This window comes from Dermacentor variabilis, chromosome 8 (assembly GCF_050947875.1).
Source record: "Dermacentor variabilis isolate Ectoservices chromosome 8, ASM5094787v1, whole genome shotgun sequence".
In the NCBI taxonomy this organism is placed as follows: Eukaryota; Metazoa; Arthropoda; class Arachnida; order Ixodida; family Ixodidae; genus Dermacentor; species Dermacentor variabilis.
Window position 1 is genome coordinate 71951806 of NC_134575.1, and position 7099 is coordinate 71958904.

Sequence of the window (7099 nt, forward strand, 5' to 3'; positions counted from 1 at the left end):
ATCTCACGGAACCAAGGATCAGGCAGCGCGCTTCTCAAGCGAGAACGCAATGAACAATAGGTGGAGCAAGGGAGAGAAAGGAAGACAAATCCTGGCGGCAAGCAGGATGTATGCCGAAGGCAGAGTACACGATAATAGTGCGCCCACGTGATGGCTGCAAGGTCACCGACTATGGGATGAATCACCTAGAATGCTGCCTCGCCAACGCCGCGGGAATCCCCAGGAAGGAATCGGAATATGACACGGTGTGTGACAACTACAAACAGAACATTCTAGTGATCAGCACGCCATCGGAGGAGCGCGCCGAAACATACAGGTCCATCACTCGACTGAGGATGGGAGACAAGGAGCTCGGAGCCAACGCGTACGAGTTGGCTGCGGAGGATGCATCTGAGAGAGTGATAAGATGAGTAACGCACGAGGTGTCGCCTAGAGAAATAGGGGAGATGCTAGTAACACCAAGGAATCTAATGGTCCTCATGGCCAAAAGTATGGGAAACACCACGAACGTCATCATCCTTTTTGACGGGCATCACGTCCCAAACTACGCGAGATACGGAAGGGCACTGGTCATGTGCTTACTATACCGGCCACAGAGCCTCGGTCACAGAGCCGATGTCTGCCCGAACCCGAAAAGCAGGATAGGCAGAGGCTACGGGATGCAGAACCCGCCGCACGATCACGAGTGCAAAGCGAAGTGCCAGCTCTGCAGCAAAGACCACCCTACGGCGGATCGACGATGTAATGCCAGATACAGGTTACCTTACTTGGTAAAGAGGCGCCGTTGGGAGTGAGCCAGACGAGAGGAAGAAGCGATGTACTACGAAAGGGAAGCTGAAAGACTGTACAGGCCAGGACGGGAAGACTGGAGACAACGGTCGGAACATCGAACGAGGGACGCATGCGGACTGGAAGAGTTTCCCAAGCTCCAGGCAAGGGAAAGGGGCAGCTCTACGTTCAACAGTAGAGATCGCGGTCCAGATCGAGATGCAGAACCAAGACCAGCAATACCAGGTCTCCCACATTACAGGGGGGAGGAGGATCCCAAAGCCAAAAGGAAAGAGCAACGCCATCGGCGCCGCGGGACCTTTACAGGTGAGCTAGGCGGACGCCGCTTCCGGGGCGCGTGCGGAGGCAGAGGCTGCTTTTCAATGTAGAGTTAAGATGCTAGAGAAAGAATTGGCGCAGATCAGGCAGAGCAGCATTGCGTCTATGGATGAAATTAGAAAACTCAGGGAAGAGAACGACCGTTTGCGGAGCGGGAAAGTGCTATGCAACAAGGAAACCTCGCGAGTTATAAGGGACCAAGAAGACACAGCAATGGAAGAAGACGTAGCACTCAGCCCCATTAAATGTAAAACCGAGAACGCTCCGATTGAAACAGCAGTAGAAACCCTAGCCAGCCATGACGCTCCAAGAAAGACAGGAGGAATTTGAACAGAAAATCGAAGCCAGCATCAAGCAGAACGAAACCCAATTTGAAACTAAACTAAAACAACTGGAAGTGAGGCTTGAGGCAAAGATAGAAGCGAAGATAGAGGCGCTAGGGAAGGTGATACTACAGCAAGTGCAACAAATTATGGCTGACTTCGAAGCGAAACTAGCAATATGGGGACCGCTAACAAGTGGGGGGGGGGGGGGGGATCGGTTAAGACGGTCATCAAGCCCGGTACAAGGCCCCCGGTACCCGCCGAGGGATTGGAAAACCTGTAACGCCGCCATGGACAGCCGAAATAGATACACGATTCGGCAATGGAATTGTAGAGGATACGATCGAAAACAATACATTCTGCAACACCTTAAAGACAAAGAGAACCCGGATATTATAATGATGCACGAAACGCACGGGCTGGCGAAATTGTCGGGATACAAGTCCTTTGTTGCTGCCAAAGACGAGACGAAGGCACTAACGACATTGGTAAAGCGAAATCACGCGGTCGTGCGACACGACACGAAGGTTAAGTCAGTCGATCACATTCTTCAAGAACTCATACGCATGCGGAAAATGAAGGACAGCCTCTTTGTATTAAATATTTATAGCAGTACAAAATGCAGACAACATAAATTTTGAACGCTCTTTAAAAAACCATAGACATAGCGGACAACCGAGCGACAGTGATCGGGAGCGATTTTAACGCCCAACACGTGGCATGGGGATACAAAATCGAAACACAAAAAGGCAGGAACCTCTGGTTAGACGCGCAACAGGAAAGCCTGACCCTCATGACCGATCCATCGGTTCCCACGAGAATAGGTACCAGTGTTTGCGCGGATACTACATCAGATTTAACGCTCACCAAGAATATACGGGGCACGCAGTGAACAAATACGCAACACGATTTTGGGAGCGATCACGACATTCTAGAAATAACAGTGAGGGCAGGACCGCGCAAGACGAAGGGTAGACAACTTAAGATTGTCGACTGGGACAAATTTAGGAAAATAAGGGGAGGAGGTCCCGGTGGTCCCGATCCAGGCGGAGGCGCATTTAGATAACGTAGACAATAAGCTTCTTCACATGTGGGAAGCTAAGGAAGTGTTGCAACGGAGATGGAAAAAACAAAAACACAACCAGACGCTTCGTAAAAAGATAGCCAAATAGAACAGGGACATAGAACAGTACGCCCAGCAGCTGTGTATACAACAGTGGGAAGGAAAATGTAAAGACATGGACAGTCAGATAAGAATGGCATAAAAGTGTAACATTCTTCGATAGTTTTTAGACCCGGACGGCGCCAAGTCGGCACATAGGCAAAATATAAATCAGCTAATACAAGCGCACCCAGGGAAAGAGCAGAACTTCCTCAAGGAAATCGAGAAAAGATACGTCTCACAAGCGAGGCCCGTCATACACACTGACTACACAGGTCAGGTAAATAACGATTTAGAGAACAAAATTTGCGAGTCAGAAGTGAGGGCAACCCTAAAGAAACTCAATACCAAGTCGGCACCCGGACGAGACGGGGTAACGAATAAAACGCTAAGGAACTTGGACGATGAGTCTATAACTAAGTTAACAGAATATATTAACGAATGCGGGGAGGCCGGGAAGATTTCGCAGCAATGGAAGACGGCACAAATCGTGTTAGTACCTAAACCGGTCAAGCGACTGCAGATTGAGAAGTTGAGACCCATATCTCTGACTTCTTGCATGGGGAAACTAATGAAGCACGTGGTCCTTGCGAAGCTAATCACCTACCTAGAGGACTGGGATGCACTCCCACTCACGATGATCGGATTCAGGAGAAATCCTTCAACACAGGATGCTCTGTTACAACTAAACCCTCAGATCACAGAAGATTCGGGAAGATCGACAAAGGCAAATCTCGCGTAGGACCTAAAAAAGGCCTTGATAACATAACACATGCAATGATACCAGATACAGCAGACGAACTAGAACTGGGAAAACGGACGTACGATTATGTACGCAATTTCCTAACGAGCAGAAAGGCAAAAATCACGAAATCGGACCTACTTTTATGCAGATTGAAATAAGCAGTGCAGGTACGCCACAGGGCTCGATCTTATCACCGATGCTATTCAATCTGGCGTTAATCGGACTGCCAGCCAAGCTACAAAAAATCGAAGGACTCAACCATATCTTATACACATACGATATCACCCTATGGGTGAGAAACGGAAGTGACGGGAAAATAGAACAAACGCCTCAAGCAGCGGTTGAAACAATCGAGCGATATCTAGAGGGGACAGTGCTAACCTGCTCGGCAGAGAAATCGGAGCTGTTACTGTACAGACCGACTCGCAGAGGTCGCAAACCAGGCAACTACAGGGAAGAGCTCACCTATACAGACGAGATAGAGGTAAAGACGGCCCATGGGAAACCCATGCCCAAGGTCGACAGGATCAGGGTATTGGGGCTCCCCGTCGAAGCCAAGGGCAACAACAGAGAAACCCTCAGAAGGCTGGAAGAAACTGTAGCACAAATCATGAGGCTAATCAGAAGGATAGGAAACAAACATAGCAGGATGAGAGAGGAAAACACGATCAGGTTAATACAGGCCTTTGTACTAAGTAGAATAGTATACGTAGCGCCGTATTTGAAATGGCAGGTCGCGGAAAAGATCAAACTAGCATGCCTTATTCGGAAAATATACAAACTAGCCATGGGGCTACCGATCAATACCAGCACGGACAAGTTGCGACAATTAGGCCTCCACAACACGATAGACGAGCTCATTGAAGCGCAATGTACGGCACAATATGAACGCCTCTCTAGGACTAGAACAGGTAGATACAACCTAGAGAGACTAGACATAGGTTACCACACACAACGCTGTGTCAAGGTGGACAACCCGAGAGAGACGAAGGAAACAATGGTAAATACCCCCAATTCCAATGAACATGCACCCAGAACACAATAAGGACAGACGAGAGAACAGAGCGAAGCAGGTACAAAAGAACTTCGGCAGCGACAAGGACGCAGTCTTAGTAGACGCGGCTCGAAACTGTCGCAGACGGGGTTTACGGCAGCCATAATCGATAGCGAGAAACACTCTAAGACGTGTGCGACGATACGCACCACAAGTAACCAGACAGCGAAAGAAGTAGCCATAGCGCTCGCAGTAGCTCAGACTAACGCAACCGTGAGAGTGAGCGACTCTCAGACTGCAATAAGAAACTTTGCCAACGGCCAAATCTCCCCGGAGGCACTACGCATTCTTCTTGTAGGAGGTCAAAATTTCAAAAAAAAAGATGTGCATCGCATGGACACCCGCTCACACCCTCGTGGAGGACGGCAACAACGAGGCGGCACACGACGCGGCTCGAGGGCTTACAGGCCGAGCCGCAGTCGCAAGTGACACCCTGACACCCTTCGGAGGTGATGGTGCGGTAAATGAGTGGGAGTGGGAGGACAGAATGACAACATATAATGACATCACGAATCACTATGGGTTGCAGAGGGGCACATTCCCGCGACCTCACCCAAAATTGTAAAAAAGCAGTCTGTCGCATGGTGGCAGTTACAAACTAGGACGTAACCGAATCCTGCACTCTTGCACATCATATATCCGGATATATATCAAACCAACAAATTCAACGCATGTGAATCCAGAGCCACTCGGGAGCATATATTATGGGAATGCCGAGGGATACATACCACTAACAAGAACGCGGCCTCTAGCGATAGCCTTCGCACGCGCTGGGAAGCTACGCTGCTCAGCCCCGCCCTCGATGATCAACTATGGGCCGTCCAGCGGGCCGAGAATGCCGCCAGGACCCACGAACTCCTGGCCGTCACCTAGGCGGGGCCTTTGGCCCTCCCCACCAACTCGCAGGACACGCAATAAAGTTATTTCCTGCTCCTCCTTCTATTGAAGCGATGGCAAACGATATTACATTGGTTCTGTCTCTCTACGTAGAGTTTGGATAGCTTTAACTCTTCGTACATGATTGTTCGGACAGCCTGTATATTGTGCCAACATTTTCTTAATATACATAACGCGGCGTAGATTTCGCCCAGCACTGGAGACTCAATAATGTGATGCGAAGTTGTTGACGAATGGCACATACGCAGTGCCCAGGTTGACCTCAAAGAGGTTCATGAAGAGCGGCACATAACCCGTTGTCCAAGTTGGTCCGACGGTTCGTTTTGTACAGACTTCCCGTAACACAACTTCCCGATCATCTATACATTAGGCCACAGACTACCCGGTCATCTAACGGGTACATATTCGCGTGACGTGGAAACAATTACTTTAGTAGAAGGGAGTAAGAAGGAAACGAGCAAGCTCGCTAAAAAAGGGGGGCCTAATCTACTAGAAATGTAGTTGAGTAAAATATGTCGCTGAGCGAGTTGGTTCACGTCCAGTGATCTAAGTTGCCGGGGAAACTATTGAAGACCCATCCCGACTGAAAGATAGAAATCAACTTTGTCCCCTGAAAGCATTCTCGAAAAAAAGGCTGATCACATTAACAGCAGAAAACTTCTCTGAAAACTGTCAGTTTCTGCAAGATTTTGAATGCATCTGTCGCACAACACAGCTACGTGTGTCACAATTCACGATTACTTATGTTCATGGCAATGTCTGATGAGCTAATTTCATAAATAAAATTAAAACGCAGGTGCCCGACTGCAGCCGGGAGATGTCGGCACGCCCACGGAACGTCTGCACGATCTTCCGGAGGTTTCCCCGCCTGTTGTGAACGATGTCGTGCTGCTTAGAGGCTATCACTATCACTAGATTTCTAAGACGGAGTGTGTACGTAAAAATGCAGCACTCTGCCCCAGCAATCTGCCGCACAAGAATAATATGAACTTGTGCGCATACATTTGCAAACAAATTTAAAGCTATTTAAGAGAGAAAAACTTTACAAACTGTTTATGGCGCCCATCTATAATAAACTTTGCTTATATTTTGGCTTAGTCTTGCCTATCTCTCTCTCCATCCGATCAATTTTTTTTCTGTTTATTCCCCTACCCATCCCTTCGTTCAGGGCTGCCACCTAAAGTGCATGTGGTTAACCACCCTGTCTCTCTACATATATCCATTCTCTCTCTTGGTTGTATTCGAGGAGGGGAGTAGTTGTTGAAAGGGAAGCTTCGGAAATGGTAATCAACCGTGTTAGAAGGAGAGCGTTGTGCTCCTAAAAAGAAAGGGAGGCTTCCAGCACTACCCATTATGTATACCACAACGCACAACTTTTCATGTTCTGCTTAGTGGCACCGGCTCATTTAACCAAAATAACCATTTAAAAGGGGACATACATTTTGTTGAAAATTGGCAGAAATATTTAAAATGTCTCTCTGGTGTTTCCATCAAGTTTTCAGAGTGATACCTTGAGAATGTATCATTCAGAAGAATTTTTCGCCATTGCATTTTCTGGTGGGCCTGGGGAGCCCAAAAATGCAGTGTAAGCCATGCTGAGTATTGACTGCGCCGTTAAATGAGAGCTGAAGGTCTTCACATTCTTGAACTTTTTTTTTCGGAACACAAAATTTTGCTTTAGTCATATGATAAGAGGCCAACAACAGTGACACCAAGGACTAATAGGGGAAATTACTTGTGCCTAATAAATGAAATAAAGAAACGATAGATTAATGTATATGAAAGTGGATGAAAAACCACTGCGAAAGTTG

General features: G+C 47.9%; 1 long non-coding RNA gene across 1 annotated transcript in view; it reads left to right on the forward strand.

The window, feature by feature from the left end:
- LOC142590323 (uncharacterized) overlaps positions 1 to 6385 on the forward strand; it is a 246836-nt gene extending 240451 nt beyond the window's left edge. Inside the window, exon 6 of the long non-coding RNA XR_012830073.1 lies at positions 6085 to 6385. This is a non-coding gene — a long non-coding RNA (uncharacterized LOC142590323). The remainder of the gene's footprint in view (positions 1 to 6084) is intronic.
- The last annotated feature ends 714 nt before the right edge of the window (positions 6386 to 7099 follow it).